This window comes from Moschus berezovskii, chromosome 5 (assembly GCF_049115385.1).
Source record: "Moschus berezovskii isolate FMDL1 chromosome 5, NW_MosBer_1.0, whole genome shotgun sequence".
NCBI classification, from domain to species: domain Eukaryota; kingdom Metazoa; phylum Chordata; class Mammalia; order Artiodactyla; family Moschidae; genus Moschus; species Moschus berezovskii.
Window position 1 is genome coordinate 30,872,005 of NC_142464.1, and position 27,146 is coordinate 30,899,150.

Genomic DNA, 27,146 nt, shown 5'->3' on the forward strand with positions numbered 1-27,146 from the left:
TCTTTGGCATTGCCTTTCTTTGGGATTGGAATGAAGACTGACCTTTTCCAGTCCTGTGGCCACTGCTGAGTTTTCCAAATTTGCTGGCATATTGAGTGCAACACATTCACAGCATCATCTTTCAGGATTTGAAATAGCTCCACTGGAATTCCATCACCTCCACTAGCTTTGTTCATAGTGATGCTTTCTAAGGCCCACTTCACTTCACATTCCAAGATGTCTGGCTCCAGGTTAGTGATCATGCCATCGTGATTATCTTGGTTGTGAAGATCTTTTTTGTACAGTTCTTCTGTGTATTCTTGCCACCTCTTCTTAATATCTTCTGCTTCTGTTAGGTCCGTACCATTTCTGTCCTTTATCGAGCCCATCTTTGCATGAAATGTTCCCTTGGTATCTCTAATTTTCTTGAAGAGATTTCTTGTTTTTCCTATTCTGTTGTTTTCCTCTATTTCTTTGCATCGATTGTTAGGGAAGACTTTATCTCTCCTTGCTATTCTTTGGAACTCTGCATTCAGATGCTTATATCTTTCCTTTTCTCCTTTGCTTTTTGCTTCTCTTCTTTTCACAGCTATTTGTAAGGGCTCCTCAGACAGCCATTTTGCTTTTTTGCATTTCTTTTCCATGGGGATGGTTGGTCCCTGTCTCCTGTACAATGTCACGAACCTCCGTCCAGAGTTCATCAGGCACCCTATCAGATCTAGTCCCTTAAATCTATTTCTTTCTTCCACTGTATAATCATAAGGGATTTGATTTGGGTCATATCTGAATGGTCTAGTGGTTTTCCCTACTTTCTTACAATTTAAGTCTGAATTTGGCTAAGGAGTTCATGATCTGAGCCACAGTCATCTCCCTCACAAGACACCAAATCTGCTAGTGACTTGAGTCTTCCAGTGCCTTGACTTTGGACTTGCCAGCCTCCAGAACTGTGAGAAATAAACTGCTGTTGGATAAGTTAGTCCGATTTTGGTATTCTGTTATAGCATCCCAAGTGAACTAAGGCAGAAACCGGAAAGAGGGGATAGTGTTAGTGGAAGCTGAGGAAATAGGAACTGAAGAATGCTGCAGGGTTTGATAGTTAGGAAGTAACTGGTGCTTTCTGTCCATAGAAAGGGAGTAGAGTGGCTGGGGACAAAGTCATTCCTGATAATGTGAGTTGAGATTGAATAGAGGGCAGAGGAAGAGAAGGCACCCAGGGTCTACCACTCTTGCAGGTAGCTTGACTGAGAAGAAAAGCATTTGAGTAGCATGAGAAGATTACAGAGTCAAACAAAGAGCTTTTCACCATGGAAGATACTCAGGTGTTTATAAGTAAAGGGGAAGAAACCAGTAGAAAAGTCAGAAATATATGTCCTTTTGTTGCAATCACTAAGTCATGTCCTACTCTTTTGTGACCCCATGGACTGTAGCCCATCAGGCTCTTCTGTCCATGGGATTTCCCAGGCAAGAATATTGAAGTGGGTTCCTGTTTCCTTCTCCAGGGGGTCTTTTCAACCCAGGGATCAAACCCGTATCTCCTGCATTGACAGGCAGATTCTTTTCCACTGATATGAGACAGAGTAAATAATTGATGATAGGGCATGATCCTTGAGACATTAGGCCTCAAGGATGGTATGGAAACCTCCTGAAGGAGTAGCTGTGAAAGAGAAGTGACCAGAGGCCACGTAGAAAGGACAGCAAGATCAGTACTGGGGTCAAGACATGCAGCCAAAGGGATCTTGCACAGCCCAGTTCCTGGGGTTTCCATGCCTCCTCAATGGTGTATCATGGCCACCCTGAAGTTTTTTCTAGTGTAAATTCCCTTATCTGACTATGTTATAAAAGTTCTTCTTAAAGGTGTTTTCCTTTTTTTGTTTTTTCATCAAAAATCCACAAATAGTAAATACTAAGAGGGTGTTGGGTAAAGGGGAGCCTCCTACACTGTTGGTGGAAATATAAATTGGCACAGCCACTGTGGAGAACAGTATGGAGGTTCCTTAAAAAGCTAAAAATAGAGTTGCCATATGATCCAGCAGTTCCACTCCTGGGCTTATATCCAGAAAAAATGAAACATTAATTTGCAAAGATGCATACATCCCAGTGTTCATAGCAGCACTGTTTACAATAGCCTAGGCATGGAAGTGTCCATCAACAGATGAATGTATAAAGAATATGTAGTATATATGTATTGACACAATGAGCTATTACCCATTTATAAAAAGGAATAAAATAATGGCATTTGCAGCAACATTGTTGGACCTAGAGATTATCATATTGAGGGAAGTAAGTCAGACAAGGACAAATACCTTATGATATCACTTTTCTGTAGAATCTAAAAAATGATACAAATGAGCTTATCTACAAAAGATAAACAGACTTACAGGCATAGAACACAAATCTATGTCTACCAAAGAGGAAAGGACTGGGGAGGTGTAAATGAGGAGTTTGGGATTAGCAGGTACACTCTCCTATATATAAAATAGATAAATAGCAAGGATATACTGTATAGCACAGGGGGCTATATTCAGTATCTTGTAACAAACTCTAATGGAAACAATCTGAAATATATATCTATTTAACTGAATCAATTTTCTGTCTACTTGAAACATTGTAAGTCAACTGTACTTCAATTCTTTAAAGGTATTTAACTTGGTTGTTTAAAAGTAGGGGCTAGAAGGAGGGATTGTGAAGCTTAAAGGAAGTTATGAATGTACATGGCTCTGTACAGTGCTGGCTCTGCGATAGACACTCAATGAGTGACAGGTATAATTACCATTATTGCGGTTGTTACTCATTATAAACGTCTACAGTATGTGTTTGAACTATTCTTAGTTTTCTCCTTTCTCATTGTCTTAAATGTTCAGATGACATCACTCTTCCCTATCATTTCTAATTCACTGACCACCTCCATACTGTAAGTGAAAATCAGCTAGAGAGTAATAGTTATTCTAACTATTTGCTCAAACTCTCTGTAGTGAAATTAATAGCAAGTCGAATTTAGGCTCGTACTTCATCAGGTAGATGAAGCCTCCCGTTTCTGGTATATTTTGCTTCTCTGTTAATTTTGTGATTTGTGTCTTGAATGTAATATCCATTTTCTTTACCTTCCCAGATAATTTATAACTAACTCCAGTAATTTCTATTTTTTTAAATTTTTGGCCCTCCCACCCCTACTCCTATGTACCCCCGCCATCTAAAATGATTAACATTTATTGCTCTTTCATATCATCTTCCATTGGCATGCTAACATTAAGTATCATTGTACCACAGTTTATGAAACCTGAGATTTTATTTGCTACTTTGTATTATAACTGCAAATCCAGCCTTTGTTTCACTCATCTCCTGCCTTCCTCTGTTCATTCAAGAACATTTTGAGCAACATATTGAAATACAGCAGTAAACAAAACCAAGTCTCTGTTCTCTGGGAACTGTTTTCTAGTCAAACCAGTTTAAAGAATATATAACATCTAAGGTTGTGACAAGTGCTATTCAGGAGACTAAAGAAGGAATGTGTCCAGTAGGGAATACAAGGGAAAGGTTTCTGTGGAAAGGTGACACATCAGCAGGATATAAATAAAGAGAAGAGAGAAGAGCATCTGTTTAGGAAAGAATTCTCCAGGTAGAAGAACAGCAAGTGCAGAGGTCCTGTGGTGGGAGTTGGCTTGCTGTCCTTAGGAAAGCGAGGCTGGGATAGCTGAAGCAGGTTGGTACCCAGGAGAGAGGGAAGCTGAGGTTAGACGAGCTGGGAGACCAGAACATTCAGGGCCTTGGCTTTTGTTCAGTTCAGATAGGACACCACAGGGTTTTCAGCAGAGAAGTAAAATATTGGTTATAAGACATCTTGAGATTTTCTGTCCCCATTATGTTTTAGCCTCTTTTCTGAATCATGAGCAACTAGTCAAAATTGCTCACTGTTCTATGAAAATGTTGTACTAGGAAATGGTATGTCAAACATAGATAGGTTAAGGTCAGATCCCTGTCTACCCACTTCTATTCATTTCATGAGAGTAGAATGCTAGAAACGGATGTTATTATTTCTGTTAAATTTAATCACATGTTTTAGGAAATATGTCTGTTAATAGAGAGCCAGACCCATAACTACAGTGCTCTTGACTCTTAACTGGTACACTCTGGGAATTGCAGACCATCTGCATAATAATTCTGGCATCTTTTTTTGTCCATAATAAAGTGTTTATGTGCTGGTCACAGGTACATCTTTTACTCAAAGTAACTTTAAAAGAAAAGTCACTTGAATTTTTTTCTTCCCAAATAAAAGCACAAACCAGAGCACATTTTTCCATGTTATTCTGAAGCACATAGTAAATGCATCTTATCCAGAGAAGATTGTGCTAAAAAGGGGACGAAGAGGGAAAAGAAAGTTGTTCTCAGTGTCTGATAGTGCATGATTAATGTCCTAAGAACCAGCAAGGAGACTTGTCCCAGCTTCCAGCATGTACCTATCATTAACATGACGAGGTATCTGTGTGGAGCATGTATTTGTCTACTCAGATCTATGTCTTGAAAGTGTAGTATTTTGCAAATGAGAATATTATCAAGTCATTAGTACTGAATTCTGCACTTAGTACTCAGCATGGCTATACACTACAATCAAAGGTAGCTAGTTTGAAAGCTAAATTGCAAAGAAGAAATATAGCACTGAGTTCCACATCACTGAAGATAAATGAGCATTTTTATAAGTAATCTCCTTCAGCAAACTGAGATAGAATGTATTGAATAATTATTACCTTTTTAAAAACCGTTACGTAGATAAACAAATGAACAGCTTGAAATGGTGAATTTTACTTTCATCTTTCACATCTAGTCAGAAAGCTGTTAGTAAAACATGAAAGTATTATACAAAATTCATTGGAAAAGCAGTGCAGAAGACATTAATTTGTAACAAAAGCCTAGGATTATGTAGTAGTGTCATTTTTGCCAGAAGGCTTAAAAATACCGAAAGAGAAAATGGAAATTTAGACTACAGAATTAATTGCATTGTCCCATTTATGTTAGTATATCTTTTCAAGTAGTAGCAGTTGAAACAAAGTTTTAATTCAAAGCCAGTAGAAAACAGAAATTTCTCAAAGCCCCTTATTTGTTCAGTATTTATAAGACAAATACAAGCAAAACTCCAAAGCTCTGCTTTGGGTAAGAATCCATTTCACTTTGCATCAGGACTCTATTCAGGTTCACTTCTTTTTGGTTTATACCTAAAGCTTGAACTTTGTAGGGTTCAAGTAAAATATTATTGAGCTCCCACAGTGGGCAAATACCAGACATAATATTGGATTCTGTAGAGAACTCAGACAGGCTGCCTTTGTCCTCTAATTGCCTCATCAAATTTGGGATATATGAACATTACTGTACTAGGAGTTTAGAGTCCTGGACCTGCCTCTGTCATTAACCAGCCAGGTCACCTTTAGCTAGTCATTTAAACCGAAGAGTTACTTTCCACTTTTATAAAATACGTATATTTACTGTTCTTTGAAAATGTCTTTCATATGTCAGATTTTCATATCATTTTCCTATCATTCATATTATCATTTCTTTTAATTTTACTTTTATGTCATAATATGAAATTATTAGCCATATAAAGTTACATATGTAACCTTATTAGATATACAACCTTGTAACTATGTATAAAGTCGTATATATATATAACCTTGTGTGTAGCTATATATAAACATATGCATTATTACAGATACAGAATGAGTAGTAGAACAAGCCTGATCAGGCTCAGGACAAGTGCGAACGCAGAGTAGAGTGCTTTTGTTATAAATAACAGTGACCGTTTATATACATTAATTGTGTGTCAGATAGGGTCAGGGTGATTAAACACAGTGTTATCCAATAAGCTAATGAGTAGATGTCTCATCCCCATTTTAGAGGTGAGAACTCTGAAACCCATTGAGGTTTGGTTCAGTTCAGTTCAGTCGCTTAGTCGTGTCCGACTCTTTGCGACCCCATGAATCACAGCACGCCCGGCCTCCCTGTCCATCACCAACTCCCGGAGTTCACTCAAACTCACGTCCATCGAGTCGGTGATGCCATCCAGCCATCTCATCCTCTGTCGTCCCCGTCTCCTCCTCCCCCAATCCCTCCCAGCATCAGAGTCTCTTCCAGTGGGGCAACTTTTCGCATGAGGTGGCCAAAGTATTGGAGTTTCAGCTTCAACATCAGTCTTTCCAATGGACACCCAGGACTGATCTCCCTTAGAATGTTACTTGTCCAAAAGGTATGAATGTAATGGCAGTAAAGACAAGATTCCAATCATGTAATCAGTGCTAAAGCTCACATGCTTGACAATAATGCCAGCTTCTTCTCAATGCAATTGACTGGAGGCGAGGCTGGAGAGGAGAGATAGAACCAGCTTGTATTGAGAAGCGAGGATATGGTGGTGCCATTATAGGGAATTTGGATTTTGCCACTTAGGCAAAAGGCAACCGTTGATTATTTCTGCCCAGAGAAGTGACACGGTGAAAGCAATGCTGTTAAGATCTCAACTTTACAGAAGTGGAAATGTAATTGCTCATTTATTAATGATCTGTTTTACATAATGCAGAATAATGAAGCCAAAGTCCTTGCTGGTTTGAGTTTTTTATTTTATTTTTTTTTTCTTTGAGGACTGACAGCTGTGAGTTATAATGAGCTTCCCAAATTTATCCATGCCTCCTCTCAGCCCATGGAGAGTAGTAAATTGCTCTCTTTCTTATGACACATTTAGATCAGGAGAAGCAGTAGGGAGAGGGGTGTGGAGCTGCATCAACTAATTAAAACTAATGTGGGATGATGTACCTCCAAAAAGAAGATCAGCAACAATGAAAAGAAAAAATAGCACCCAGGCAGGTATCTCAACCAGAGATAGCGTGACTCGGTTCTTCCCCTGGTCTTCTGCCTACCCAGCTTTGGTTCAGTGGGGAAGGGAAGCTGGCATTGAGGTGGTCAGTCCACGAAGAGCTGTGGAGATGACACACCCAGGAGATCGCAGACACGTCTCAGTGTGTCTCACATCATCCGGCCATGATGCCTTGGAACTGCAAACCATTCCTCAGACTCAGGGCCACTCTGCTTTGTGATTCCTTATTGAAGGTGTTCTTTTGGTTGCGTTTCAAGGCGTAATAGTCACGTCTGCACCTCTTCTCACATCTTGCCTTTTTAATTGCTATGGGAAGTTCAAAAAGTAATTTAGCAGTAGTCTGCCCTAGATAATACTAGAAAATCCCTTCTGTAATGTGCCTGCCAGCTTCTACTCCATTAAACATTTATTGAGTCCTTCTTTTATGTAGATACAGGGGTACGTGTTAAGACATACACTCCCTGACCATTGAGGAAGACTATAATACAGTAATCAAGCAATAACATATTTCACCAGTTCTAAAATGCAGTCTTTTCGTATTCTTACTTCTCTGAAATTTACCTCCCATCTCTCAATCACTAGGCAAACAATAGTCATGATAGATTGTCATTACCTCTTCAGGTATGGACTTGGTCAGAACTGTCATATTGTTTTCTCTGAGTTACTACATATATTGTTGGAACCACCTCTGTTGAGTTGAATTCCTATTTACACCATCTTCAAAAATATTATTTGACATCAAAACTAAACGCTATCATGTAGAAAGGCACAGCAACAGGACTTGAGGTCCATTAATTGGATAGCATCACCTATTCAATGGACATGAACCTTCAGTGAACTCCAGGAGATGGTGAGGGACAGGGAGGCCTGATGTGCTGCAGTCCATGGGGTCGCAAAGAGTCGGACACAACTTAGCAACTGAACAGCAGCAAGTAGAGAAGAAAATATTCACTATTGGAGGACTGTCTGCACTTTGCTATTTTCACACAAAGCCAAATCATATGCTTTATAAGACCTGAGGAATAAAGCTTACCGTAAAATGCGGAAGTTCAATTTTCTTACCAGCACTGGAGATGAGAATTGCCCATCACACACCCAGCAAGACAGTCCAGAAACAAAATCCTGGTTTTAATACTGGAGCACTTCATTAGAGACACAGTATTATGAACACGTGGTAAACACAGATGATGATATTTGGTGAAAAAACATCAATGACTCTGATGTAAAAAAGGTTTCTGACGAGTCAGTCTAAATGGGAGGAAGATTTAGGAATATATTAATCACTATTTCCCTTATAAAGTATGGAATAAAGAGTTTAAGTGACAAGGAAACATTTTATTTTTTAATTGTTTCATTTAGTAGTACACAAAATGCTGGTGTTTCTTATAATCAGTGATATCTTAAGGTCATTGAAGTGTCACAGTATCTGACAATCACAGTGCAATATGCTTTTTAATCTTCAGACAGCCCTGCAAGGTGAGATTTTATTCTTTCCATTTTAGAGATGAGAGTATTGAGGTGACTAACTCAACGTCTTAGAAAACTAATACAGATGATTCTCAACTCACAATGATGATTTTTTGTTTACAATGAAAGTGGTACGTGTTTGGTAGAAACCATGCTTCCAATTTTGAAATTTGGTCTTTTCCTGAATTACTAATGTTTATGATACTCTTCTCCTGATGCTGGGCAGTGAACCACAATTCCCAATCAGCCACCTGATCACATGAGTGGACAGTTGATCCAGTAATAACCATTCTGCAGCAATACAGCCATTCTTTTTTTTCACTTTCATACCGTATTCAGTAAATTACATGAGATACTTAGCACTTTATTGCACAACAGACTTTGTGTTAGATGATTTCCCCAACTGTAGGCTATTGTTAGTGTTCTGAGTAATCCTGGGTGTTCATTGGAAGGACTGATGCTGAAGCTGAAACTCCAATACTTTGGCCACCTCATGCGACGAGGTGGAAAAGACTCTGATACTGGGGGGGATTGGGGGTGGGAGGAGACGGGGACGACAGAGAATGAGATGGCTGGATGGCATCACCGACTCGATGGACATGAGTTTGAGTGAACTCCGGGAGTTGGTGATGGACAGGGAGGCCAGGCGTGCTGTGATTCATGGGGTCGCAAAGAGTCGGTCACGACTGAGCGACTGAACTGAACTGAACTGAACTGAAGGCTAAGCTCTGATGTTTGACAGATTAGGTGTATTAAATACATTTTCAGATGACATTATTTTCAGCTTGTGATGGGTTTATCAGGATGTAACCCGGGCATAAGTTGAGGAGGATTTGTAGTGATTGAAAAACTAGTAGTTGGTTAATGGTAGCTGCAACTTGAACCAGGGTTTAAGCTCTTTACCCGAAGTAAGTTACCTTAAATGAAGAGAATTTCTGTTAATCGAAAATCAAGAAAGTTAAGGAATTCCCTTGCAGTCCAGTGGTTGAGACTCCTCACTTCCAACGCAGGGGACCTGGGTTTGGTCTTTTGTTGAGGAACTAAGGTCTTACATGCTGCACAGAGTGGCCAAAAAGAAGAAGAGAACAAAGATAGGACACAGGGATGTGAAGAATTAACAGTAGCAACTTGGGACTTCCCTGGTGGTCCAGTGGCTAAGACTCTGCACTCCCATTGCAGGGGGCCCAGGTTTAATCCCTGGTCAGGGAACTAGATCCCACCTGCTACAACTAAGAGTTCACATGCCTCAGCTAAAGATCCTGCATGCCACAACTAAGACCTAACATAGCCAAAATTAATTAATTGAAAATTAAATAAAATCTAGTGTTCAAAGTCAGATCTCAGAGGTTTGTTAGGAAGTAATAATTTGCTGCTTAAATATTTCTAGGGTGGGTGAACACATTATACCACACACAGCAACTCCATTCCAAATGGTTTTCTTATTAGAAGTGAAGCTTTTCTTTTTTTTTTTAATTGGACAAATGGATTTCCTTTTAACTTTTACTCAACCACCTTTATTTTGCCATCCAAAAAAGAGAAAAAATTAACCAGGTGTCTCATTCATAAAAATACTCATCATGTTGCTATCTATTTTGCCTCCTGGACCAAATTACCCCTGTTTCTTATAAAACATGTTTTCAAGGCCCCAAATAAATGTTTATCACATTCCCTTTGGATATTCTGTTTTTTTTCTGTGTTTTTTAACATACAGAGTTCAGAGTAACCTGTTTCATTAGAGGAGTTTCAGCACAGACATGACACGCATTGAGTCTGCAATCAACTAACACTTCCAGGACCTTTTTAAGATAATGGGTATAAACCGAGGCTCCCCTTTTCCTGAGTTTTTTTAAGAAGGATTTTCATGTCATCTCTCAGGGCACATAACCCATCTCTTATTAGGAAAAGTTTGTGACATCTGTGTGTGGAAGGTGGTTCACCATGAAGATTCAGATGCTTGTGGTGGTAGAAGTCCTATTGACACAGCAGAGATGTGGCGGCCGGCATGAAGAGCCATCCTCAGTAACTCAGGTCCCACAGTGAGACTGCCTGGGTGTAAATTTCAACTCTGCTGCATATTAGCTTGGGCAGGTTGCTTAACCTTCCTCCAATCCCTATCTGGAAAATGGTGATTAATAATTGAACCCACCTCCTGTGATAATTTGAAGATTAATTGAACTTAAGCATATAAGATACTTTTCAGGTGGCTCAGTGGTAAAGAATCCACCTGCCAATGCAGGATTTGATCCCTGGATCAGAAAGATCCCCTGGAATAGGAAATTGCAACTCACTCCGGTATTCTTGCCTGGAGAATTCCATGGACAGAGGAGTTTGGAGGGCTACAGTTCACGGGGCAACAAAGAGTCAGACATGACTTAGTGACTGAACAACAGCAACCAGATTTTCCTCTTCTTATAAGGACACCAGTCATATTGGATTAGTGCTCACCCTAATGGAGTATGGCATCACATTAACCTGACATCTGCAAAAACGCTATTTCCAAAGAAAGTTGCATTCCTAGGTACCAAGAGTGAGAACATCAACATACTTTTGAGGGGACATGATTCACCTCATTATATCTAGCAGCAGAGGAGTTCCAAACAGAAAACCTGGGTGCCTCAGAAGCAGGTAGAAGATAGCAGTAGGGAGAGGAGTGTGATGGGTGATCTAAGAACAGGTGATGTTTTGAGATGTAAGCAGTGAATAGGTACTAGAGGTTTCAATAAATAAATAATGCAGTCCAAATTAAACCTCTGGGCTAAGATAAGGGAAAATAAGATTTCAGGTCCTCCTGGGGGCAAATTTGGACCCACATCCTAGAGGGTCTGCAGTATTGAACCTGTTGCCAAGAGATAAGCTCTAAACCCAAAGCTAGCACTGAGAATCCAGTTCACTCATGGAAGTTCCTTTCCTCAAATGTGGAATAAATAACTTCTTGACAACTTGGTGGTGTTAACACAGTTTTAATAGCTGACATAAAAGCAACATTGTAGCTGTCATAAAAGCAACATTGTAGATTTTGATTGCCTGGCCAAATTCCAACCTATACAGTTAGATTTTGTTTATTTAAGATGCTTCAGAAGTCTCCTGGAAGGAGAATGTGTTTGTTTTCTGATTGGGACACTTAACTAAGAATTTACTCTATATAACCATTAGGTATTATCTGCTCTTGAGAGCTTTACTGGTGGATAAATATGAGTTTGTTAGATTCATAAAATGTTTAATGATACTGTGAATAAAAGGTACATCATAAATAGAGGCTTATTATGATTGTCTGTGTCTGGACCATCATTATTTCCAGAATAACCAGTCTTGATTTCCCAAATAGAAGATTATGCTTGCAAGTAAGAAGCAGTATGGCTGAAATATTAAGAAACTCATCTCTTTTTGTGTCTTAGTCAAAAAGTCTTTTGTAAATATCATATTAATGAAAACTGTGGAAAGAGAAACATGGAAAGTCTACTTAACATAGAATTTTCTAATCCTTACAGGAATTTGAATCAACGAAGATTAGATCATCCCCTAAGTGGGATTTTATATAGTTGTTTCGTTTCCAGTTTTCCATGCCTTTTCACACTTGATCTTTGTATGAAGCCTGCTGCCATCTTCAGAGACATGAGTCATGGTACTTAAGATGTTTTCACCATATTTTAGACATCACAAGATACAGTATGAGAAGAGGAGAGTCTTGGCATGCACAGTTTTTACATTCTGAGACTTGACCTTTTGCAGTGGTTCGTTATGTGTTTTAATTTAGCTTATGCACTAGGCTGACAGACCTCTCAGTATCTGATTTCATTTTGGCATTTTCCTTTCATTAAGTATCCTGTATGTGTTTACCTGTGTATCTATGTATGTGTGTCTAGTATGTGTGTATATTTTCTATGAAAAATAGTCTCCATAAAAAGATAGCCAATCCCTTTGGAAATAAGAAGTGATGAGGCGATGATTTACAGCCAGAAAGAAAAGCTTTAGATAAACTAAAGAATAAAATGCCGTGCTTTTTTAGGGATTTCTGTCTATACTATAAATGAATCAATCCATCAAAAGTTCTTTACAGATACTAGTTAAAATGAACATTAAATTATTTCAATGAATTTTCCAGATCTTGCCAACAAATGCTTAAATGAGAACTTAAAACTCTAGCAATAGCAGTAGAATGCCTACAGAAATGATCTTTGAGTTAAAAGTAGAAGAAATTCAGTCTTTTTTTTTTCTTTCTTCTTAGCACACAAACCCTTGTTTGTGGTTGCCTGGAATATTTATCCCATTGTCATTACTTTTGATGATAGACTTTTCCCCCCTCCCATCAATAAGTGGAAAGGGTCACATGAGCCAAGAATGGCCAGTCAGCGTTCCCTGCACACAGCAGTTGATTCAGGAGTGAGTAGGGCCAGTCAGTTAATCCAGGGCTCAGTTTTGCTGGAAATGGTGGCTCTGCCTCTTAAGTCAGCATGCTGGCTGGACCCGATTTGGAAGATACTTTGAGGGAATCCTAACTTCAATAACAGAAATTAAGACTAATGTTTAGAGAGAAACTGATATGAGAGTGAAAGGACAGCTTTGTTTAAGCCCAGATTCATTTGTGCCTGAAGTCAGAGATTATATTTTACTGTATTTTATGGGAGAGTAATATGCTTAGTAATATTTGTGAATTGCAGAATTTTCCAAGAACTTGGGAGCTGATCTTTCATGTGGCTTAAAGGTTCTATTGTTCCTGTGCCTTCCCACCTGTGTGCCAACAGGCATCAAGACTTCATTGTTATCTTCAAAGCTTTGATGTATTCTAATTTTCTGTGTTTTTAAGACATGTAGAAACTCTTTGTTTCAAATACATTGTATTTATAAACTGTGGAAAACACTGTGTGCATCAGTTAATACAGAAACCTGTGAATGTTTCCTTGCTTGAATAATGAATGCCAGTTAAGGGACTTTATAAATGATCGAAACTCAAAAGCATGGAAATAAAAACATGCTACTCAACACCAATGTAGTCATTTCTGTATAACTTATATATATATAATTTCTATTTTAAATATTTCTGCAGTATTTTTTTTTTCCGATTCAGTCATGTTGTGGAAAAAAAGATGAGTAAGAAAGCAATGTTCCCCTGCTTGCAGTTTTTAAAAAACTTTTTATTTTGTATTGGGATAGCTTCAGGTGAACAGCGAAGGGAATCAGCCATACAATTGCATGTATCCATTCTACCCCAAACTCCCCTTCTTGCGGTTTGCATCTATATATGTAAAGTTGGGACCATCAGCTACTCATTGTGTGTGTGTGCAAAGTCGCTTCAGTTGTGTCTAACTCTTTGCAACTCCATAGGCTATAGCCTTCCAGGCTCCTCTGTCTATGGGATTTTCCAGGCAAGAATACTGGAGTGGGTTGTCATGCCCTCCTCCAGGGGATCTTCCCAACCCAAGTATTGAACCTGAGTCTCTTATGTCTGCTGCAATGGCATGTGGGTTCTTTACCACTAGTGTCACCTGGAAAGCCCAGCTACTCATTCAGTTCAGTTCAGTTCAGTCACTCAGTTGTGTCCGACTCTCTGCGACCCCATGAACATGGCACAGCATGCCAGGCCTCCCTGTCTATCACCAACTCCCGGAGTTCACTCAAACTCATGTCCACAGAGTTGCTGATGCCATCCAGCCATCTCATTCTCTGTCGTCCCCTTCTCCTCCCGCCCCCAACCTTTCCCAGTATAAGAGTCTTTTCCAGTGAGTCAACTCGTCACATGAGGTGGCCAAAGTATTGCAGTTTCAGCTTTAGCACCAGTCCATCCAATGAATACCCAGGATTGATCTCCTTTAGAATGGACTGGTTGGATCTCCTTGCAGTCCAAGGGACTCTCAAGAGTCTTCTCCAACACCACAGTTCAAAAGCATCAATTCTTCGGCGATCAGCTTTCTTCACAGTCCAACTCTCACATCCATACATGACCACGGGAAAAACCATAGCCTTGACTAGACGGACCTTTGTTGGCAAAGTAATGTCTCTGGTTTTTAATATACTATCAAGGTTGGTCATAACTTTCCTTCCAAGGAGTAAGCGTCTTTTAATTTCATGGCTGCAGTCAGCATCCGCAGTGATTTTGGAGCCCCCAAAAATAAAGTCTGACACTTTCCACTGTTTTTCCATCTATTTCCCATGAAATGATGGGACCAGGTGCCATGATCTTTGTTTTCTGAATGTTGAGCTTCAAGCCAACCTTTTCACTCTCCTCTTTCACTTGCATCAAGAGGCTTTTGAGTTCCTCTTCACTTTCTGCCATAAGGGTAGTGTCATCTGCATATCTGAGGTTATTGAGATTTCTCCCAGCAATCTTGATTCCAGCTTGTGCTTCTTCCAGCCCATCATTCCTCATGATGTACTCTGCATAGAAGTTAAATAAGCAAGGTGACAATATACAGCCTTGACGTACTCCTTTTCCTATTTGGAACCAGTCTGTTGTTCCATGTCCAGTTCTGAGTGTTGCTTCCTGACCTGCATACAGGTTTCTCAAGAGGCAGGTCAGGTGGTCTGGTATTCCCATCTCTTTCAGAATGTTCCACAGTTTATTGTGATCCACACAGTCAAAGGCTTTGGCATAGTCAATGAAGCAGAAAGAGATGTTTTTCTGAAACTCTCTTGCTTTCTCCATGGTCCAGTGGATGTTGGCAATTGGATCTCTGGTTCCTCTGCCTTTTCTAAAACCTGCTTGAACATCTGGGAGTTCACGGTTCACATATTGCTGAAGCCTGGCTTGGAGAATTTTGAGTGTGACTTTACTGGCATGTGAGATGAGTGCAATTGTGCAGTAGTTTGAGCATTCTTTGGCATTGCCTTTCTTTGGGATTGGAATGAAGACTGACCTTTTCCAGTCCTGTGGCCACTGCTGAGTTTTCCAAATTCGCTGGCATATTGAGTGCATCACTTTCACAGCATCATCTTTCAGGATTTGAAATAGCTCCACTGGAATTCCATCACCTCCACTAGCTTTGTTCATAGTGATGCCCTCTAAGGCCCACTTGACTTCACATTCCAAGATGTCTGGCTGTAGGTCAGTGATCACGTTATCATGACTATCTTCATTGTGAAGATCTTTTTTGTACAGTTCTTCTGTGTATTCTTGCCACCTCTTCTTAATATCTTCTGCTTCTGTTAGGTCCATACCATTTCTGTCCTTTATCGAGCCCATCTTTGCATGAAATGTTCCCTTGGAATCTCTAATCTTCTTAAAGAGGTCTCTTGTTTTTCCTATTCTGTTGTTTTCCTATATTTCTTTGCATTGATCGCTGAGGAAGGCTTTCTTATCTCTCCTTGCTATTCTTTGGAACTCTGCATTCAGATGCTTATATCTTTCCTTTTCTCCTTTGCTTTTTGCTTCTCTTCTTTTCACAGCTATTTGTAAGGCCTCCTCAGACAGCCATTTGGCTTTTTGGCATTTCTTTTCCATGGGGATGGTCTTGGTCCCTGTCTCCTGTACAGTGTCACGAACCTCCGTCCAGAGTTCATCAGGCACTCTATCTATCAGATCTAGTCCCTTAAATCTATTTCTCACTTCCACTGTATAATCATAAGGGATTTTATTTAGGTCATATCTGAATGGTCTAGTGGTTTTCCCTACTTTCTTCAATTTAAGTCTGAATTTGGCAATAAGGAGTTCATGACAGCTACTCATTACCTACCATTAAATAAAAGGTAAATTTTAATATATGATATCCAGAACTCTTTATCCAGGCTGATGAGAGTGATAATTTACCTTTGAAATATCACTGTAGTCATTTACTGGGGCATAGAGGGATGGAGGCAGCTTCAGTCAAACAGAGCAAAAAATAGCTATCATAGAGAAAAACAACTTACCTTTCTTTGAGTTACTAATCTGTATTGACTGCTACATTATCAGATCTCATCTTCCCAACCACAGTGCAAGGTAGCTGCTGTTGTCCTTATTCTGCACATTAGGAACTTGAGGCTTCGAGAGGTAGAGCGACTTAGCAGAGGTAAGGTAGAATATCTCTTGCCCAGATTCCTTCGGTGACTCCTCTTAGGATGAAGTTCAAACTTCTTGACTTGGATGACAAAACCCTTATTCTCTGAACCTTCATCTTTCAAGCTTCATTTCTTTTCATTCCTTCCCTAGACTCCAGGTTTAATGGCCACCTTTCACTTTCTAAAATTTGTCACAAGTTGTTTCTTCTTCTGTGAGTCCTATTCCCTCTTTTTGTTCTTACCATTCTGTGTCTAAGTCCTTCTCATTCTTAAGGTTTCAGCTAACATAGCACATCCTCCAGGAAACTTCCCCAAGTCTACTGTGCCCTTTGTATGTTGTTCATAAATGCATTCAGCAGATATTTCTTGAGGATCCCCCTTGTACCAGGCACTGTCCTTGGCACTAGGAATCTAACAGGGAAAAAGAAGGAAAAGATCTCTTCCTTTATGGCTTTTACGCTAGTATTGTTATTAATAACCTATTTAGTTCGGTATCCTTCATTAGCTGCATGACAGCTTTGATTATATCTAAGTTGTTTTGTTGCATTCTTAGGGTCTAACAATGGAATGTTGTTGAAATGTTGCTGGCTTGAATATTTATCAAATCAGGGCACAGATGAATGACTTTACTTGCGTCGTTTATAATGGTTCTAATAGAAGTACGAGAATGTTCTATTTGGTGCTTTTATCTTTTCACACTGTCACCATTATCATAGAAGACCTTACTGTCTTGTGACTGTATTATTGCAGTGAACCACTAATTGGAATCAACCTTCTTTCAGTTTTTCTACACCATTGAATTTTCCATACATCTGCCAGGTTTATCTTTTCATATTACTGGAATTGTTCTTCTTCAAACAACACGCTAAAAATCCAAGTCCCTTCATAATCTCATGATGCCTTTCTACTTGAATTTAGCTTCTGCTGTTTCACATATACTTTCTAATCAATCCAAATTTTTTTGCAATCCACTTAGTCTGGTTCATTTTCACTTTCCTACCTAAATAAAGATCTCTTTCTCTTATTCTCTCATTCTCAACTTATTACAAATGTCATAGCACTTCCTTCACTTCCCTTCAGTTAAGTCTTCTTTGATGATATCAGCCAATCTTCATTTCCATAATCTGACTTTTTGTAAGACTTCTGTCTATATCAATAGTACTCATAAACAAGTTTCAAGCAGCAGAATCTACCCCCTCTGCTTCAACACACAGATACACACACACACACACACGTGCACACACACACACACACACGTACACGCACACACACACGGAGGGAGAGAGTGGGAAAAAGAGAGTGAGAAAGAAAGAAACACTACCTGCAACTCCAAGAGATAAAATCAATAAAATTAGAGCTTCGTGTAATAGTGACCCCTAAAATTCCATGTCCCCATCAGCTCTGCAAAACACATCTCAAGCCAGTATGTGACCTCAGCCACCCTGGTCTTTGTGCTGTCTTGCTCTTAGCAAGGGAGAAGGTGAAGGTGGTCAGGATGACAGCACGGCTGAGAAGGAAATCACTTATTTCCAAAACAGAAGTAAAGGATCATGCATGCTGCACCTGCCTCAGCACATGTTTCAACCCCAGTGTTTTTGGCTTCTAACCACTTCCCAGGAAACATCTGTAGAACACAGAGAGTGCCATATGATTTTTAGCCCCATCTGGTCCCTACTCATGTGTGTAAGTCTTATATTCTAAGTACATTTTATATTTCTTAAGGGAATTAATTGTATTTATGTTCCTTTAGTATAAAGTTATATTTTATATTTATATAAGCTTGTCTTCCTACCAGTGTGAAAGAATAATGATTGTTTTTTAATTCACAGTTAACAAACTATCACAAAGAAGGTACTTACTAACTCCCTGCTATTTAGGCCTAAAAGAAATATCCTCATTTCTGAAGTTAGCAGTTGTTTAGGATTATAAACACTTTATCCTATCTGACATGTGAACTCTCAGTATAAAGTATCAAAACACCCTAGGAGAAATCAAGTGTTCTTTTGTAAAATGTAGTTGAATTTGTGACGTGACTAATAACAGACATTTCATATTTTAAAAGATAGCCATAAGTATTAAGAACCTTAAAGATTTTGTTTAAAATGTGTTAAACAGGTATATAAAAGATGGAAGGAGTTCTGGAAGTTTAATGAGATAGATCTGTACGGAAATGCAACCTGAAAATATGTGATTTTATAAAGCAAACTTTTCCCTAGTTAAAATCACCTAGTTTAGTAACTGACCAAACACATTATGAACATGTTCTTAATTTTTTTTTATATTTTGTCAAAGGAAAGTAAAAGAGTTGATTGATAATTCTGACTTTAGCCATTCAAATATGTAACAAACATTCATAATTTCTAATTGATAAAAATTAAGCTAAATTTTAAAGTGTGATTACAAATAGATCACAAGTTATGATGAGTTATCAGCAACTATTTTTTGTTTTCCAAACACCTGCATTAGTTTGTGGTAATCGCTCAGTTTATATGCCGTATATAACATGTTAGGAAAACATGATTTTTCACAATTTAATTAGATACATGTCATATGCTGAAGGAACAAGAAATGTGAGGCATAATTCATGCTCAGATTGGAGACAGTCACATGTTTAAAGATACAAAACAACGCAAAGGCTCTATGGATTCTATGATTTCCATCAGTTTAGGTAACTGTGACCTCTATTTATTTTCATGAGGATTAACAAAATTGACAGCTTGTTTCTTTGGAATATAATCAACCCTATAAGAGGAGTCTTCAATATGAGGGAAGATTAGATCTGACAGAAATGTGAAATAGCCTAGTACAAGTTTTCAAAAATTTCAATTTGATGCCCTTTTTGAAAATAAATAAAGCAGTCTCATCCACTTTCTTAATGAATTTGAAATTTCAAAATTAAAAATAATCATTACTAAAAGTAAATGTAAAGTATTTGTAATTGGCTATTTATTTTTAGAAAAACTGCATGTGTTCCTCCCTCTGTTAAGAAATTTGACATTATAAACAGGTAATGAAATGATTTGCCCAGATGGGAGACCTCAGTGTTAAACCCATATTTCTTGATCATGAGTCAGTGCTCAGAAATTAGAGAGAAATACTCATGTCAGGAAGACAGTGCTTTTTCATACCATTTGTATATGTGTGCCTCCTCAAGTGTACTCTCAATTTCTTGAGAACATTCCTTGCATGCCTTCCATTTCTTCATTGTTCCAGTATAATCAGCACAAATTAAAAATACTCAGCCTTTAGTGTTGTTTATTTAGCATTTTAATACAGCACTTTAAGGAAATGTTTCATGTTTTAATGTTTTATTCATTTTCCCCCAGATATTCTAGAATATTTGCTTAATGAAAGATAAACAAGGAAATGATAAATAGATTAAGGAAAACTAGGGGGGCTTCCCTGGTAGCTCAGACGGTAAAGCATCTGCCTGCAATGCAGGAGACCTGGGTTTGATCCCTGGGTCGGGAAGATCCCCTGGAGAAGGAAATGGCAACCCACTCCAGTATTCTTGCCTGGAAAATCCCATGGACAGAGGAGCCTGGTAGGCGACAGTCCATGGGATTACAAAGAATCGGACACAGCTGAGCGACTTCACTTCACTTCAGGTAGAATTAAGATGGACTTATTGCCTTTGTCAGAATTACTTTCCCAGAAATGTTTTTTCTTCACTAATTTTCAAATGAATGTGTTCTAACATGTCTGTGTGGTTCATGTATTTTTAATAATTGCTGAATTAAGAATTAAAAGTTCCATTTCCAAATATGCTTCAGATAACAAATAAACATGTTTTTACTGAGAAAATGGTGTAATCAATATAATATAATCAATCTTTCTTTCCATCAGGTAATTTAAGTATTATCTGTTAGGAAGAGCACTTACTTACTAGCTGTGTTTACTTACTAGTAGACATAAATGGAACTGACTACTTCAAAGTCTGTGATAGGTAAAAACCCTCATATGAATATCCCCACTGCCTAAATTGCCAAATTAGTGATGAAAATATGGACTTTAGAATTAAATATCATTAGTTTGCTTTCCCTGAGTTTTAAAAATACTAAAAACAAAGTAATCTTTTACATTGTCAAAATTTGACAGATACCATAACTCAGAAGATTTTTCTTAACCGAGTTTTCCAGAAACCAGAGAAAAGTCGTTTTTAAAAAAATCCATTTGGTGAAATACCTTACATTTTTTCTGCTTAATGTGTCACTTTCAGCTTTTAAAACATTACTGCATTACACAGCCAAGGAACAGAGTGGTCTTGTAAATGAGCTCTGCTAACAAAAGGACATGAGACTAGCTGGAAACATGGTGCTGTTGCTGGCTGAAAGATGGGTAATATCACTAAAGCCATTTGGAAATATTCCCACTCTTAGAAAATGGAAATTGAGGAACATGAGACCTAGTCTATTTGATTTCAGCCTTAACATCTTTCAACATATGATAGCATACATTTGGATAAAAAGTGAAAGAGAATAGAACAGTTTTGTGTATGTTTTATTTATGGCTACATTGACTACAGGTATTTCTGCTGCTGCTGCTGCTGCTGCTGCTGCTGCTGCTGCTGCTAAGTCACTTCAGTCATGTCCGACCTCTGTGTGACCCCATAGACAGCAGCCCACCAGGCTCCCCCGTCCCTGGGATTCTCCAGGCAAGAACACTGGAGTGGGTTGCCATTTCCTTCTCCAGTAGGTATTTCTGCTGCTGCTGCTGCTAAGTCACTTCAGTCGTGTCCGACTCTTTGTGACCCCACAGACGGCAGCCCACCAGGCTCCCTCGTCCCTGGGATTCTCCAGGCAAGGTATTTCTACATCAGTCTAAATCTGGCAGAGACGTTTCTTAGTAGACAACCCCTGTAATAGTGGCTACATTGGCCATTCACCTCGCATCAGTGCATTGCATGTGCTACGGCATGCTGAGCTTTTTTATTCATTTATATTGGTTCATTTAATTGGGAAAAAAGCTTATTTTTTTAAAAAAAGGTCTGTTATGAGTCCTCTTACAGGTGTGGCATTGGAGAAGGAAATGGCAACCCACTCCACTTCTTGCCTGGATTATCCAATGGACCGTGGAGACAATGGAGTGAGCCACAGTCCATGGGGTCACAAAAGAGTTGGACACGACTTGGCAATTAAACACCACCATCAACATAGATGAGGCATCTGAGGCCTCCTACAAATAGTTACCCCAGTAGCAGTTTACAGGGGAAAATAGTCAAAAGCTTAAAGAACTGTAGTAAAAACGAATAGAGCGCAACTGCATAAGAAGATTTGGAAAAGCCCATGCTTCTTGAGATGATAAGCTGATTCAGAGAGAGTTAATAAGAAAGTGATTAACAAAAATGTTACAGCTTATTGATTAAGGTTAATCAGAAAACAAAACCAAAAACTCATGAATAGCAATCATGAATCTGAGCTTCACAGACTGTGTTTTCAACCATTTCACGCTACTGCTTCTCACCCAGGAAAAAGTAACATATCCAAGAAAAAGCCAGAATTCAAAGTATAATGTGGCCATAGCTCCCAGACAATTTAGAAACGCGAAAAACCTTCCAGATATACCACTTTGGAAGAGCCAGGATGGGAATGCTAAGGCATAGACCTCTAACCCTAGGTCTGGTTAGTATGGTGGGAGCCCATATTTCAGGATCCTGGAGGGAGTTCATGGAATCTGAAACCCGGTATCAGTATTTCAGAAAGTGAAGAGAACAATCCTTCCTTTATTAATAAATATATGTTATCAAGTTTAATTATTTTGGGGTGAAATTACATCATCTCACAGATGATCCAGTACTCTTGGTCATCTGGTGATGACAATTGAGGGTTTACTGAACTACATAATGTGGATAAATCCACATATCAAATAAGCTATTAGTTTTCAGGACTGATCTAACTTGGACACATGAACAGAGTCATGACCAAATTTAATTAAATAACACTGTAAGTATTGTACATATTACTTATTGTTTCTATTTATTAGTATCACAGCCATGACTGTGACTTAAAATAATTCAATAATGTTATTATTGATCTGTAACAGGCATGTTGTTAAAATATGAATTTATGCTGAAATAGAAAAATAGTGATAACAGATGGAACAAATTCATTCTTATTCAATTGATTAGGTTATTCCAGTAAATAAAATTTGAAAAAATCGTAATAGTGAGAAGATTCATCTTTAAGGTAAAAAAAAAACAACATACATTTGAGTAATCAACTTTTCTGCTGATTAGAATACATGGTGAATATACCATGGTGCTGTGTATGCTTAGTTCTTCTGTAAAACAGTTTAAAAATATAGACTCTTCCAGTTTTTTCCATCTAATTGTAGTTATAGCCTGAGACTGAGAGAATTCATGAAATATTCATATTTAGTACTATATTGTTTTTATTTTATTATCTACTGTAACCTACAGTATATCCCACTCCTGTTTTTTCAGTTGTCCTGTTACATTTCTCATTAACACTGGCTAACAGTTTATCTTTGTAAAATGGTGTCAAAAATATAAAGAAAATGTTTGAAATTATTGCTGCTAATTTATACTAGGTCTATTATTGTTTTGTATTTAGCTTTATAACTTTATTTTTTCTTTTAAATCCTTGAAATGTCACTATTTTGCGAATTTTAATTTGATTTAGAGGCTTTTCATTATTGTTTTATAGTATCAAGCCCTGATTAAGAATTCATATATTTTGTGTTTTATAAAGTACCTAATAAGTGTGTAACATTTGAAAAATAGTATTCATTATGGCAAAAATATTATTTTGAAGTGTACCTCTTTGATGAATTAAAGCCTTGTTATTTTTTCTTATCTAGTTTATTTTATAGTTAGTGAAGATTTCTAGATGTATAGCGAATGCCCTAATGAAACTCACTTTTATCTCAGTAATTGCTTAATTTCAGAAGTTTACACGTTCTGCTAATGAACCACACATATTCAGGCTGGCTGGTTTGTATGTGAACTTACCATCCACTAAAATTACATAAGCCTGGATTGTCAACACGGGGAAACAGATATGTGCTTGTGGTACCCACTGTGTTTAGCATCTAACAAAACCTCTTAATGTAAGATCATTCCCTCTGAAACTGTAGATTTTAGAACAGAAAAAGTTGTAGCAGATAGAGGATTCAAAAACCAAACCAGTAAATTCAATAGGATAATCTCCTCCTGCTGAGAATTATACACAATGTTAGTTCCTTAACATTAGAAAGGTATTGTCTTGGAAAAATGTGGCTATTATGGAAAAAATATTGGGTTGGATTAAATGAAGCTGAAAGTAGAGTGGACTTCTAATGGTGAAAATTGTTCAGCAACTCAGTAATGTCTTCTCTAAAAGAAAAATTACAATCTGTTTTGTGAGAACTGGAAAAACTTGCAGAGGAAGTTATTCTACTTTATGCAATCTTCCAAGATGATAAAAGACAGTATTTTGGAGGAACTATAAGATCTTTATAGAAAAATAAATAGTGAGTCAAGAATTAAAAACACTTGACTTCTAAATCATAATATTGATGCCATTTTGAAATGCCAGTCCATGAAAAATCCATTTTTGCCTGCACTGTATTATTTGACGGTTTTTGATGTTTGTTTATAAAAACTCCTCTGTCTCTAGACATCCTAATTTCTATAGGCATTCTTTAACATAGAATTCTATGACATTTAAAATTTTTGCTTAGCATCAGTAAAAAGTTGACCTATTGATGTTCCTTGAAGGATTTCCTTGGACATAAACAAGTAAACAGGGCCAAATGTGTGAATCAGAGCATGAATTCAAAGCTTTTCAAAGTAGTTTTATGAGAAAGTATGTGTTTTATTTTATCCTACACTTGTTAATGTGTCTCCCACTCAGGATGGACTCTGTAGCAGAGTTCTTTACAAACTCTCAATTGTGTAGCAAGTATACTGGGACTTTATCCTCATATGTTCAGTACGGTCTGCTTTTTACATTTTCCAAGATAGCAATTTAGTTGCCAATGTGAATTTAGAAACAATAGAATTATTTGAAAAATAGTTACACTACAATATGTGTATACTTTATTGTGGAATCATTAATTTAGGCATGCATTCTTCATTATACATATCATATATGCGTAGTTGCTTTGAGCACCTATCCCTTTTCGACAGAGAGTGGCATTTCTCTTAGTCAGGAGATTCAAAGCATAGGCTTGATCTTCATTTTGGTTATCTTTCCAGCTTGTCGTCCATACTCTGAGCTTATTTTCTCAAGAGGCCATTTGTCCTCAATATGCTGGCCATTATCTTCTCTCCTTAGCAGTGTGCCAGGTCTAGGGATTCTTAGACTTGCCCTGTGACTGATTCATTGTCCAGTTTGTAGATCCCAAGAGCTTGCTCAGCTAACTACAAAGAGCTTCTTGTTCCTGCCCCAGCTGTTTATTGCTGTTTCTCTTTAGCACTACTTTGCTGTAATCTACAGTGAGAAATGTTTTGAACTTGTTTAATGACTTCCTAACTGGTGCACTGACCACAAATCTCCAAATAATTCCTCCTTTGTGGTGGGTGGCTTTATACACACACATATATACGTTTATATTTATGTTTACATGTACATTAACCTCCTAAGTTTGTGATTTCAAAGTTTAATAACTAGTTCTCTAGCAATGATATGAGAAATAAAAGCTATTTCCTTTCCCAAGAAACAAAGGCAGATTTTTTTCTGTATGTTATTTTGTTTCCCCCTTCAAAATTCCATGCTCTTCTTCAGAAGACTTAGGTCAAAAATTATTGAGACCACTCATGTGAGGATCATTTTCAATAAACTTTCATTTAATGTGGGCTAAGAGTCACTAGGGGATGGAAATAGTATTAAAAGGCAATTACTCAAAAGTGATTGTTTGCTTTGGTATTACTTATTAGTTGGTTATTTAGCCATAATTTATGTATTTTCTGATAGTAAATGAGAGAAAAGTAAAAAAAACGTGTAAGCACGTAGTCCCTCTTGCACCGTTTGATTGTACTGAGGATGTTAGAACAGCCACATTCAAAACCACTTCGTCACCTGACTTAGAAAAAGTACCGAGAAGAAGGTAATGACAACCTTCTCAATAACTCGATTCTACTGCTCAGCGTTCCTGGTAGTTCTTACTTGTCCAGTGTAAAAACAAGTGGAGGACTTACTGTATCTCACAGGAAAAATAGCCATCATGATGAGGCACATCAGGAATGGATTAGGGTACTAGCGGTCCAGAAAAACTCATGTTTCTTTTCATTGATGTGTTAATTTCATGAACTACCATAACTGTACATTTCTTATAGAAATATGTACAAGTCTGGTCATAATCTATTGAAGACACAATATGTATTTTTGAACGTTCATTCAGATGGATGGATAATTTCATAGAGATTAGGAGTGCTTTCATTACATGTCCTGTGCTCCTATATCTTTGGTGCTTTTTCAGTGTAGTAGGGCTTTCAAAGCTGGCCCCTAGTCAAGTTCCTGCCTGCCAGCAGTGTTCCATTGGAAATGAGAAGCAAATAATGGGAAGCTGGGGGAATATGGGAAGCAGGAGTATTTGGTGAAGAATGAGCTTGCCTTGAAGGTATAATAGAACTTGTCAAAGCCTGTTTGTTCTAGAAGTGCTATTAAAACCAATGACGTTGAAGATGAAAGGACCTGGCCTCATAGGGAGTTACAGGCTGTGAGCAACCAAGCACATGGTTTGCCTCATTAGCTAAAATTTGTTGGACTTTATTTCTCTCAATGTTTTAGGTACCCAAGAGGGTGGAAGGTGGAGTCTATGGCATTACATAGATGGAAGGTTACTGGGCTGTACATTTCCCTTAATGTGACATGGTATCCTTCCCTCTGTGTGATGTCCTGACCCCACCCTCCATCCTTTGGGTACTGAAGCATGGATACCTCAGTATGGTGGTCACTCTCTTCTTGATTTTTAAAATCAAAATAGTGAGTGTTTCCAAATATTAGGACTTTGGCATGAATTCTTTATCTGAAAGCTGAAATGCACAAGGCCTGAACAATAGCCACATTCAAATGCACGAGTAAGTGTGCTCTTTGTTATCACTTGTCTTAGATTCATCCCTCTGTCCTAGACTCAGTCAAACAATCACTTCTGTAGCATCCTCTCAGGTAATAAGAATTTCTGATCTCACACCAACCTGGGATTAGCGTTGAACAAAATTGCCAATGTGTGTCTCTCCCACCTGTGCATACTGTGAGCGGAACCACACAAGCATGCAGAATGAGGGCTCAGTCTGCTAAGACAGAGGTGGAAAGCATTGGTCTTTGATCTTACTGGCTTGATAATTTCCACTGAAGAGCTCGTTATCAGTCTGCTTCTCTTGAGATTCTGATTCGGGACCCAGCAATCTGTAGTTTCAAAAGCTCTACAAGTGTTTCTGGTGTAGAACCAGGTAAAGAAACCGCCATAACCTGCATGGAGGTCCCTCATTTTACCCCAGTCTTGCCACACACTGTTTTGAAACCTGTGACTTGAAAGGCTTAAAACAAGTACCATTTCAGACAAGTTGAGGACCTTCAGCTTCCACCAGAGCAAACTACCACTGTGGTCCATCTCTGTCAGTCTGAGGGACCCCTCAAAAGCTTGACTTCTGTAATGAATGGGTTTCCAAATTCAGCACAGCACAGGCCCAGTGAAGAATTCTAGGGTAGCACATTTCTCTACCACTGGATGGTAGGTGCTGTTCTCCACGTCCGGGTTACAGCGAACAAGAGCTGACAGCTTCTCACAGGTTATAGTTCTTATACAGCTTATAGTCCAGTGGGAAGAATCAGGGAAGAAACAGACATGCAAAGTAATCAGCTAGATTATTTCTGAGGGTAATAAGTACTATGAAGAAAGTAAAACAAGTTAATGGAAAGAAGAATGCTTTCGG

The 27,146-nt window shown here is 38.2% G+C and overlaps 1 protein-coding gene and 1 non-coding gene across 3 annotated transcripts in view; both read left to right on the forward strand.

Annotated features, from left to right (window-relative positions):
* PPP3CA (protein phosphatase 3 catalytic subunit alpha) overlaps window positions 1-27,146 on the forward strand; it is a 335,331-nt gene that overhangs the window by 227,703 nt on the left and 80,482 nt on the right. The gene's annotated exons all lie outside the window — the stretch shown is intronic.
* Window positions 9,436-9,508, forward strand: TRNAG-CCC (transfer RNA glycine (anticodon CCC)). The gene has a single exon. It is a non-coding gene; the product is annotated as a tRNA-Gly (tRNA).